We start from the raw sequence: 12655 nt of genomic DNA, 5'->3' as shown, positions 1-12655 counted from the left end.
GCAACATCTCAGTGGACCGACAGCGATGCAGATGCACTCACCAGGGAGGGAGTGGACATCCAACATGGAGGGAGCAGTCGAGATGACACCCACCACACGCCCTTACACCTCATATCCCAGGCGCCAAGTCCAGTGGGATTCATCCCTCGGCGAACAAGAGGACGAACATCCCCACTTGCATGCCATAGGACATGAGAGGCAGCGTGAACGGCCTGGGATGCCCCGTCCATCCAGCGCTGAGTATGATGTGAGCAGTGACTCAGTCAATGCATGCAGAGCTGAACTACAGGAGATTCGCATTGAGAACATGAAACTTCAGCTATCTCATCAGCATATACTAGACAGTATGGCTGAACTTAAAGATGTTTTTAGAAAAGTGAAGTCGCTTACAGAGAGAGTGACAACCCTCAGTAATGCTCAAGCAGAGCATCGACAGGAAGAGTGGCCAGATCTACCCCCTCCTCCACCTCCAGCACCACGTGCCACAGACAGAGAAGGAGAGGACTACAGTGACTGGCCACCCCCTCCCACACCATGGCCACCACAGTCAGAAGGCTACGATGAAGGTCAAATGGTCTCAGCAATAGACAGAATGATGAATGAGCTACAGCTACTGAAGCAGAGTGCTGCCTCAAGATCAACGCCAATGGCTAGCTCGCCTTCCACCCAGCAAACAGGCTATTTCTCTGGGCCCAAGCACCCTGGCAGGCCCGCAGCTGCTCCGCCACCGCCAACCATGGGAACGCCTACGCCTTCCCCAGTCTTCAGTCCCTCAAACTTCAGAGCCCGATATGGACCTGGCCAACACTCCAGTTCATCGCCTAGCCCACGAGCAGGCCAATCATCTCCACATCTGGGTGCCCAGCAGTCTTTTGTATCATCTGCGTTTGGGGAGAAGGTGTATAGGGGACCCAAGCCGAAAATTCCAATTTTCAAGAGTAGAGATCCGGTGGAGTACGCAAGACTTAAGATAAGTCTAGAGAATTTGCTACCTGAAGACAGCACAGAGCTCCTTATCGACCACTTGAAACTTGAAGAGGCCTGTCTGATAGCTGATTCTTACCTAAATTCGCCTACTCCATACTCAGACACCATGGCAGCGTTGGATGAGAAATTCGGCCAGCCCCGCCATGTGGTTCTCAAGATAATAGCTGCTGTTATGGAGGCACCGAAGGTGAAGCGTGGAAACATTGCAGCCTTCGAGAAGTTTGCTCTACGAGTCCAGTCTCTCGTTGGCATGCTCCAGAACCTGGGGCCTGAAGGAGAGGTGAAGCTCAGATGTGGCACACACGTTGCTCGTCTACTTACAAAGCTCCCATCTGAAATGAGAGCTGACTTCTGCCGTGCCATGATACGGAAGCCAGAAGCCACGTACTCTTTGATCGATCTAGCAGAGTGGCTAAGATATGAGTCCTGGTGCCAAGACACTGAGGTCCAGCCAGAGAGCAGATATCAGGGGCAGTCTGGCTCAAGAGTTGAGAAGAAGAAGAATCGATCATCTATGTCAGTGTTACATGGAGCCGAGGGATCCCCCCTCACTGACCCCCCTAGGCTGCATGTGCCGCCACAGAAAAAAGGCAAAGCTAAGTCATATTGCCCGTACTGTGAGAGCTCTGAGCATTTCCTGAATAGGTGCCAAGCCATTCAAAAGCTCACAAAGGAACAAGTGACTGCGTGGATTAAAGGAAACAAGCGATGCTGGCGCTGTGCAAGGAACCACCAGGCTGCTCAGTGTGATTTAAAGAAGCTGTGTGAGGTGTGTCAAGGCAAACACTTAAAGGTCCTTCATGAGGTCAACAAGAGAGACACTGATGAGCCTCCCAAGGATGGGAGCAGCGCAGACAGCTCAACCACAGATGTTCTCTACCTAGACCGCCCATCAGAGTCCTCTAGGGTCCTGTTGAAGGTCATCAAAGTGGTGCTTTGGTATCGCAACCGGAATCTGGTGACATATGCCGTGTTAGATGACGGCTCGGAGCGCACAATGCTCCTGCCAGAGGCCGCCAGACAGCTGGGGATAGAGGGCTCTACAGAAGAACTCAATCTTCGCACCATAAGACGTCCAGGTGTCCAGGATGTCCAGGTGCTCAGAGGAGCCTGTGTTTCCTTCCACCTATCTCCAGCTGGTCAGCATAAGAGGAGCTTCAAAGTCACACATGCCTTCACATCACCACACCTTAATCTCGCTGAGCGCTCCTACCCAGTCACATCCCTTCAAAAGAAGTACAAGCATCTGGTAGGTCTACCTCTTGAGCAGTTTACCCGGGTTAAGCCCCTCGTACTCATAGGTGCTGACCACCCTCACTTACTCACACCGATTGAGCCAGTGAGATTGGGACCACCCGGGGGGCCTGCGGCTATCCACACCCGACTTGGATGGACCCTGCAAGGCCCCACTAGGCTAGTCCAGCAGACTCTACCAGAACAGCAGTGCCTCTTAACCACAGTTTCTCCACAGACCACGGAGCTGATGACTAATGTTCAGAAGTTGTGGCAGATGGATGTGCTGCCATTCCGTAGCGACAAAGTCGTCACTCGGTCTAAGGAAGACCCGGAGGCCGTGGCTCTGTTGGAAGCAAGGACAACCAGAGTGGAAATCGAGGGCATCCTACGCTATGCCACCCCCCTGCTTCGGAAGCGCCAAATGCCCCTCTTTCAGGCCACCAAGGAGGCGGTTATGCCCAGTCTGAGGAACACAGAGAAGAGGCTGGCCAGAGATCCACAGCAGGCGGAGGCATACTGCGAGGACATCAGTAAGCTGGTCAAAGCAGGATCAGTGAAGAAACTAGGCCCTGACCTCTCGACGGAGGGTGAATCCTGGTTCATTCCCCACCATCTGGTACAACACAACGAGAAGAATCGCATAGTGTTTAATTGCTCGTACCAGTTCCGTGGACTAAACCTGAATGAAGCACTACTGCCTGGACCTACACTGGGTGCCTCGCTTCTTGGCGTCCTGCTGCGCTTCAGACAGAGCGCAGTAGCAATCAGCGGTGATGTACGCAGCATGTTTCACCAAGTTAGGCTCTTGCCGGAGGGCAGACCTCTTCTCAGGTTCGTATGGAGAGACATGAAGCGAGAAGATCCCCCAGACGTGTACGAGTGGCAAGTGCTTCTACGTTGATAATTGCCTACAGAGTGTTCCCACTGCCGAAGAGGCCAGGGAGCTTGTGGACAAGCTCTGTGGACTTCTTGCCACTGGTGGGTTTGAACTTCGCCATGTGCCATCAGTCACCTCCCAAAGGAGGCCCAGTCAAGCAGCCTTGAGCATTGGCTATCGCACGGTGACACCAGCCATCCAGAATCGGCCCTCGGCCTTACGTGGCACTGGGAATCTGACTCTCTCGGTTACAAGCACCGGCCCCTAGAGTACGGCACACTAACGATGCGCAACGTGTACAAGGTCCTTGCTCGACAGTATGACCCCCTGGGGTATATTCTGCCCTACACAACGCGTGCTAAAGTGCTTGTCCAGCGTCTCTGGGATAAATAACGCCACTGGGATGATCCACTCCTCCCTGAGGATTTACAGCAAGAATGGAAAGACTGGGAAGCAGAGCTTCAGCTACTACCACAGATATCCTTGCCTCGTCCCTACGTCACAGCTCAAGCCAACGCTCATGCAAGACAGATCCACATCTTCACTGACGCGTCCGAGAGGGCTTATGGATCGGTCGCATACCTACGGTCAGAGGACATCGGAGGGAGAGTCCAACTGTCCTTCCTTGTGGCCAGATCCAGAGTCGCTCCCCGCCGGCAGACCTCGATGCCAAGACTGGAGCTCTGCGGAGCCCTCACTGGAGCACAACTAGTCAGCTTGCTAGCGAAAGAGCTCACGCTGCACATCGACAGCATCGTTCTGTGGACCGACTCAACCACAGTGTTGACGTGGCTCCAATCTGAGTCATGTCGTTTTAAAGTGTTTGTGGGCACTCGCGTGTCCGAAATCCAAGAGCTTACTGACTCCAGTTGCTGGCACTACGTAGACTCTGCCCTGAATCCCGCGGACGACATCACCAGAGGCAAGACTCTGGGAGAGTTGGCCCAGTCAAACCGTTGGTCTCAAGGGCCACCTTTCCTCCTGAAGGGCCCAGAGAAGTGGCCAGTGAGGCCTGACACAGTACCTGAGCCAGACTCAGCAGAGTACCGTAAGTCTACCTTCTGTGGCCTGACGTCCACAGTTGAACCATCCAGCGTCACCACTGCTAGGCAGTACTCCTGCTGGACGGACCTGGTTGACTCCACTATCCAGGGGCTTAATGGGGCAGTTGCCCCATCTATAGTCCCAACTGCGTCTGACTACCAGCAGGCGGAGACGCTGATCATCATGCAAATGCAACAGGACTGTTTCCCCGAGGAGCTACGCCTTCTTCGGGCTGGCAAACCTGTCCAGAGGAGCAGTCGGCTGCTTACCCTTTCGCCTGAGCTGGATGCCGAAGTCGGAATTATCAAAGTGGGAGGACGACTGCGACAAGCAGAGGCGCTGGATCCCAGCACCATCGTCTTAGATCCATCCCATCCAGCTACTAAGCTCCTGATTCAGGATTATGATTCCCGCTTATGTCATCCAGGGCCTGAGCGCGTATTTGCGGAGATGAGGCGCACCTTCTGGGTTCTGCGTGGGAGAGAGGCCATCCGACGCATACAGCACCAGTGCCAAGAATGCCGCCGATGGAAAGCTCGTCCAGTAGTGCCGAAAATGTCCGTCCTACCTGCAGCTCGACTAAGGCTCTTCCAGCCACCGTTCTATTCAACTGGTGTTGACTGCTTCGGGCCATTCCAGATCAAGATTGGCCGCCGAACAGAAAAGAGGTGGGGCATTATCTTTAAATGCCTCACTACCCGTGCTGTGCACTTTGACCTCTTACCCAGCATTGACGTGGACTCCTATCTTATGGCTCTCAGAAGGTTCATCGCTCGCAGAGGGACCCCTGCAGAGGTCTACTCAGATCAAGGTACCAATTTCAAGGCCGGAGCGAAGGAATTACGCGAGTCCTTTGCAAGCATGACTCCAGAACTGCAGAAGATCCTGGCAAAGCAGAAGATTGCCTTCCATTTCAACCCTCCTGCATCCCCACATTTCAGTGGGGTTTGGGAGCGGGAGATTAGATCGGCAAAGTATGCTCTATACACCGTGATAGGTGCACAGTCAGTGTCCGAGGAAGTGCTTCGTACAGTTCTACTAGAAGTTGAGGCCATCCTGAACACTAAGCCTTTGGGCTACACCTCGTCTAGTATTGCTGATGAAGACCCTGTGACACCTAATGTCCTTCTGATGGGGCGGCCCGATGGTGCGTTGCCACAGGTGGTGTACCCAATGGACAAAGGTTTGACGCGGAAGAGGTGGAGGCATTGTCAAGTCATGGCTGACCGATTCTGGGCAAGATTTATACGCAATTATCTGCCCACTCTACAGTGTCGCCATAAGTGGAACGATACTACAGAGGACCTCGCTGTGGGCGCAGTGGTCTTATTGGTAGACCCACAGCTACCAAGAGCGAGCTGGCCTATTGGGAAGGTCATCACAGCTCATCAGAGTGCACATGGATGGGTGCGGTCAGCAGACGTCCAGGTAAAGGGCCGAGTCTACACCCGTCCAGTGGCCCGGCTCGTCTGCCTTCCTGCCCTTCCTGACTCCGACAGCAATGGAGATCATCCATCGTCCACCTGAAACCATTCTGAGTCTTTCTCTTGAGCGAATTGCCTCAGCAATTCGGGGGCGGCTGTAAGAAAGACTCTGGCATTGAATCTTAGTCCCGCCCCCTTCACGTGCAGTTTGGTCTAGTTCTACTGCTGTTTAGTTTTACTCTGTTGCTTCAGGCAAGTTACCACTTCAGGTTGGCTAGATCACAGCCTCAAGAGAATAGCATGTGAGGAGTTGTGTGCGTGTATTCCAACCAAACCACACACCACTGAGACTCTTGCACATGTAATTGAAGTGTGAAGTTTAATAAAGAAACGAAAAGGAGACAACTGCTTCATGGTGTTCTGACCGACACCCCCCATACAACACACATCCCATCATTAGAACCTGCACATACAGTCCTTTAGTGGTCCTCACCAACAGATAGCCTATGTTTTGGCATCAAATGCTAACAGTGGAACTGTTTTGGCATTATGGGAAACTCATGAGAAATTTAATTTGAAGCATGGATTGAAAAAAGTAATATTAATATAAAACTCTCTCTTTCTCTCTCTCTTAAACACTGATGGGATATTATATCAAATAGATAATGTACTGCACAAAATATACAGTGAGGTGAGTTATTTTAATCCATTTTTTCTCGTTTCTGGGCTTAATGTATGTCTGAATTAATATAATAGACTGAAATGTGTCGGTCTCCCATTCTCTGTGTTTTTTAAGTGTGCTCTCCGCCTGCGCTGCTGTTTACCGTAAAATCGCACGTATACGTGAATCTAAATTTAAAGCCCGGATGACTTGACTGAGAATTTCCGAAGCGTGGATAGCTGGATAACTGGATAGCTGGATAACTGCCGGCGTACTGTCAGCTAGCCCCCTGACAGTTTTTAGTAGTGCCGGCGTACTGTCAGCTAGCCCCCTGACAGTTTTTAATATTGCTGGCATACTGTCAGGAAGCTCCCTGACAGTTTTTAGTAGTGCCGGCATACTGTCTGGAAGCTCCCTGACAGTTTTTAATACTGCCGGCGTACTGTCAGCAAGCCCCCTGACAGTTTTTAATACTGCTGGCATACTGTCAGCAAGCCCCCTGACAGTTTTTAGTAGTGCCGACGTACTGTCAGGAAGCTACCTGACAGTTTTTAGTAGTGCCGGCGTACTGTCAGGAAGCTACCTGACAGTTTTTAGTAGTGCCGGCGTACTGTCAGGAAGCTACCTGACAGTTTTTAGTAGTGCCGGCGTACTGTCAGGAAGCTACCTGACAGTTTTTAGTAGTGCCGGCATACTGTCAGCTAGCTCCCTGACAGTTTTTAGTACTGCCGGGTACGTGCCTGACACTGCCGGGTCGATGAAAAAGTGGCTGGCGGGTGACGTCACGAAGACCCACCACTGCCGCCCGTCTCCCGTCAGGCAAAGATCCAACCCCCTCTCTGATGTCACTAATTCCCGCTCTCTCTGCAATCTTCTGAAGGGATACGCGTGCCTCAAACCTTGCTTAAATGTACGCTCGTTTAACCCTTGTATGGTGTTCATATTTTTGTTACTCAGACAGTGTTCATGGGTCTGGTGGACCCGCTGCATTTTAATGTTTTAAATTCTGCAAAATTATGGAATAGGTCCAACTCCGTTCCATTTTTATCTAAAAACAGGCCTTCCCTCTAAATAAGTGCAATTCAGAATAATGTTTAGGATGGAATCTGGGATAAAAAGCTAAAAAAAAAAGACTTGATGTCCTGTACCGGGGAAACTGCCATCCGCCAATCCTAGTCGCATTCTTATCACACTGGGCAGCTATGCATGGTGGCTCATTTTTTGGGCAAAAGAGCATTCAATTTCTGACAGGTATCCATTTAATTCTTCAACAATATTACAAGCTGGTACAGGAACAACAGGGGCAGCAGGGCCGCCGCTCTGCATACGCAGACAACGCAGCCAGCGTTAGGCCTCAACCATTTTGCAGTTGCAGGGAGCCAAATTGACTGAGAATGAAATGTGTTGAAATTATGACATTATTAAATTTAAAACCCAATGTGAATTATTTATGATACGCTCATCTTTTTTGTCTTTAAACATTGCATGGGGCACCTACTCTACTACTTAAAAGCGGCACGTTATTATTTTTGTGCATAATATAATGCCCCCACCCCTATTGCCTGAAATGGCACGGCTCGGTTTGCTCTGTTGGTTGTTGCCAGATGTGACATTTTCCAGTCAAATAAATAATCAAAAAATGCATGGAGGCGCTAAATCTTGCGCATGTTTAACCATTTTTAAAGTGTATGTGGCCATTCTATACAAAAACTTGTCCAGTGCAATATTTGTGTAAGTTAAAAACTTAAAATAAAATAAACAAATAGGATGAAAAATCGTAACTTATCTGGCAACCTTAGTCCTAACTAAAGTAGCAACGCTACTTGAGTTTGGCAGGAGACAAGTTCACCGCGCGAAGTTGCTACTAAATGGTAATTCAACTATGAAGCGACGGTTTGAGTCTGGAGCTGAGAAGAAGAAAAAGAAGCAGAAAGATGAGGCCCATGCATCCCTTTCTGGTGAGTAACTTCGATGTTAAAGGTTTAAAGCTCACCTTCCGCGAAAATCCGATTTTTCTTGTTTTTTGTGGAATACAGTAGGTCTCTCCGAGTTGAATGTGTACACCTGCACATTAAACTGTTTTGCAGCCCCCATTGTCTGCAGGAGCTAAGCAAAGAAATCCCCCCTCCCCCCCTCCGAAAAACGGGTGAATTTTGAATTATCTTTCTGCCTACGTAGGCAGAAACTCACAGACCAGCCCACCTTGGCTCGAGAAACTCCCAGAGGCGGAGCTGAAGCGACGCAACATCACCGCTCATCAGTTAGGAGGTGGGAGGCAGTGAGCGGCAGAGCGGTGGAGGGGCGTCGCAGTGCTCCTAGCCAATCAGAGGAGAGATATTTGCATGCTGTTTGCATGTATGAATATTCATGAGCAAAGCTGGAATCCGGTCATTTTGGACACACCCCTAAAACAGTCCATTAAAAAAGAGCTATACAGAGACACTTGAGCACTTTTTTTTTACAAAAACGGCTCACATGTCATTCATTCATACTAGAGACCACAACTAGACATTTTAAAATGAAAGAAAAAACGACGGAAGGTGACCTTTAAATAGTTTTGATTACTTCATGTTCAGTGGTGTTGCCTGAGCTAGTTACGTTGGCTTTGCTGATTTGGTAGCTTTAAACGCTTAACTAGAAACTAATCTGGGTATTGCAAGGCACGTGGCACGTTTGCAAATAGTAGTAGTGTAGTTTGAAGATTTTTAGTGACTTTAATAAAAAATTAATAAACAGAGTAGCCTACCTATTGACTAATGCCGTCAGTGCTCCCTGACCAGTTATGCTTAGGGCCTCCAAAACCTTAGCAGCGGCCCTGAGGGGCAGAAACAAAACACACACAAACTACACACCCAGACAGGAGGAGAACAGAGTAAACACCTTTATTAGCCCCGGGTCCAGTAGACCCGAACATCCTGTATGTAATTTAAATGTGTAGGGGGGGTGTTCATCAAAAATGTGTTCTGATATATGTTCTTCACAGAAAATGACCCAAAGCCAATAAGTTTGAGTTAGAAATAGTAGCTGCGTGTCCCGAACGCGCTGCCTTATAAGATCCCTCATGGGTGAAAATGCTGCCGAACGAGGGAGCTGCCTTTGAAGGCAATGACTACCTAGGCAGCTCCCTTCAGATTGGACCGCAGCTAGTATTTGATGGTATCATTTTTCCTTTGATAAAAAATGTAAACGGGTCCCACAGACCCGAACACCACACAAGGGTTAAAACACTGTTCTTGCGTGAGAGGGTGCGTACGCATTAAAACAGGGCTGAAATGTGCGTGCGCAACCTCTCACGCAAGAACAGTGATTTATAAAAAATATATATGGCGTAAAAAACGGGCGTACATTTAATCTAGATTTGAGGCACGCGTATCCCTTCAGAAGATTGCAGAGGGAGCGGGAATTAGTGACATCATGTGTTAAAGCACGGAACTGCAGGTACATGCGTAAAAACCTTCCTCACGCATATTAATACTTAAATCAAGATTAAAAACGTATAAATGAGGCCCACAATTCGCTGACTCATCTGGCTGCTCTCCAAAAGCATGTTTTGTCACAAGAACATAAGTATCTTTTGTGAGGAGAATAAGGTACCCACTTGAAGGTCTAAAATGAATGGGTTTATATGAAGCAATGAAGCAATATCATAAAAATCATAGTTTATAAACGCCTTATAGTTTTTTGAAGGGAGTCGGCAGATTCTATAAACGGCTCTAGGCAGAGATGTACAGTAACCAAGTAGAACTACTTTACCTAAATGCTAAAATGCTGTATCTGTCTCTACTGGAGTATTAACTTTCTCCTACTTCCACTTTTACTTTATTATATATTTTCAGTGAGTTTAATACTTTAACTTTAATAATTGTTTTATGTGCTGCATCGTTACAATTCTAAAAATGTTACAAACCATACTCACCAACCAAACCCACATCACATTATCACTAAAGCCAGAGCGGTACAAGCTCCTCCCCTTGGCCATTTATATACCTCCCTGTTTCCCCTCACCTTTGTGACGTTCAACCTCGCGCCCACCACCACCCCTTCACCTCCCTTATCTGCATTCTCAGCTTGCTGCGGGGGGGTTTACGCTTGAGACCCACTCAAGCAGTACAGAACTGTGCCCAAGCATACCTCATACAGTTCACGCCCCCCCGCGTCGTCTGGCGCGATCCATTATGGCAAAATGTATAATATGCATGTGTTTAATGTTTTGGAAGAGGAGCTGGAAGTGTTTTGTTTCCACCAGGCAACACAGGCACCTGCTCAGGGCCCCAGGCCAGTGGGGCCTCCCCGAAACTAATGACAGTGAGCTACAGTAAAACTGTACAAACTTTGCAATTACAGTAAGAGATGTCATTGCATGTGTTCATGCATGTGATGTGCATGAAAAGGGTAAACTTAGTTATCAGAGGTATCCTTCTGGGAGTGAAAAAATAAAGAAGAGAAGAAACGATGGTGAATGGAGCAGATAACAAAGACTATATATGATGCTAAAAAAAGTGACAGCTAATCTCTATCAGTATTGTAAAGGCAGATATTGTGATTGTGGGAATGAAATAATATATTGTGCAGTCCTATCAGGCTATAATCTTTTCACGATCAGTGTTGTAGTAAAGTCCAGCTCCTCCACTTTTTCTTCCTGACCTAGTTTATCACTCCAAAAGTAGTCAGAGACTTGGTCCCTTTCTCATGTGATTAGTCTCGGTGCAGCTCCGCCTGGCCTGGCCTCCTCCGGCCTCTCCTGCGTGTGACCGGCGGGGCTAGCTGAGCTTCTGGTGCAGGCGGACACAGATGGTGCGGGTGGAACAGCGCATGAATTTGTGATGCTGGCGGGTGAAATGGTGCAGGGCGAGGCAGATGCCCACTGGCCCCAGGAGAGGCCCTTTGCCCGGCCAGCCGCAGGCCCCCACGCTGCAGCCAGCTGCTGCTCAGCACAGCCCATGCCACATGCTCCCCACCAAGCAGCTGACAAGCTTCTCTCTCTCAGCTGAACAGACACTGAAGGTAGAAGATCCTCTTCCTTTACAGATGTGTGATTTTAAACTTCTTACAAAGTTACATGATGATTAATTACAATCTACTCATCAAGTCAACATCTGGTCTTATTCTCATTGTGTTTATTCACATTGAACGAGCTGACAAAAGTAATTGAAGGAATTGATTTAAGTGTGTCCATTATTAAAACCTAATAAAAACAATAATCAACACATTTGGGGAAAAATGCCATTAGGAATCAAAGCTTAGGATGTGTCACAAGAGCCTATAGTGCACTACCCCCTTTCTCAAAACACGTTTCTAATAGCTATAATGACTGTAATGTTATTTTAAAATGTTAATATTGAAAAATCTGGGATGCACTAGGCTACATAGTGTTTCAGATGCATATGTGCCCTATTGGAAATGAATGCATTTAGTACAATGAAAATATATTAAAGGAGTATAGTTGGGAAAAGTTCTCTTGGGTCTCTGCATGGATCATCTTCATACTAGACTACAATAATGGGATTTGACAATGAAACTGAAACACCTGGTTTAGAGCACAATAATTGATTGTGGTGACGGACAGTTCTGGTGGAAGCAGGAGAGTTGAGGTGCACATTGAATTCTGCCGTGATTTGGGCAGCCGTGGTTTTATGTTTTTTGGATACAATGCAGGTTAGCACCCGAACATCCCAGGTGTAATGGATTGTGTATAAACCAATAGGGTATTGAAATAGTATGTGTTTATACTTCACATCTAACCACAATCAGATTCACTGTATCTGGACAGGGTTTTATTTGAACGATGAGAAGCCAGTATGGAAACCATGTAAAATAAAATAAGAGGAACAAGGATATTTTTAAAAAGTAAGAAGTAGAAAGTTCAGATAACTGTGTGAAAATTTAAGGAGTAGAAGTAAAAAGTAATTACCCCAGTTATCTGAAAACCCAAATTTTTACTTAAGTAAGATTTTGTTACTTAGTTATTTGTCACATTTGTCCAAGATTAGGCTTAATCCCTCTTTGAGAAACTATTCCTTTATGTCACCAGATGTTTCTACATACCTACTTGTTTATTATTTCTTCTGAAATTAAATCAAAATGCCTTCATTTTACACTGTAACAGCCTTTCCTCTTCTTGGAAGACTTTACAGGAGATGTTGGAACATTGTTGTGAATATTTGATTACATTCAGCCACAAATATTTCATTTTTTTAAAGAAAAACCTGTACTATTAATTGTATAGCTCCATGTCCTATAACATGCTAAATGTTATAGGACATTGGGCTTATATTGTGTCTTATGACTTGCCATACCCAACTGAAGCTAAAGAACGCTGCACTGATCTACAGGATATGCATGTTGGGTCTTCTGCATTGAATGTGGACGGGATTTCTGTCAGAGCACAAGGAAAATTCAAGCCAGACATCCCTGATTACAATCATT

The sequence above is a fragment of the Astyanax mexicanus genome, chromosome 1 (genome assembly GCF_023375975.1).
Source record: "Astyanax mexicanus isolate ESR-SI-001 chromosome 1, AstMex3_surface, whole genome shotgun sequence".
In the NCBI taxonomy this organism is placed as follows: domain Eukaryota; kingdom Metazoa; phylum Chordata; class Actinopteri; order Characiformes; family Acestrorhamphidae; genus Astyanax; species Astyanax mexicanus.
This window is presented reverse-complemented; position numbering follows the sequence as displayed.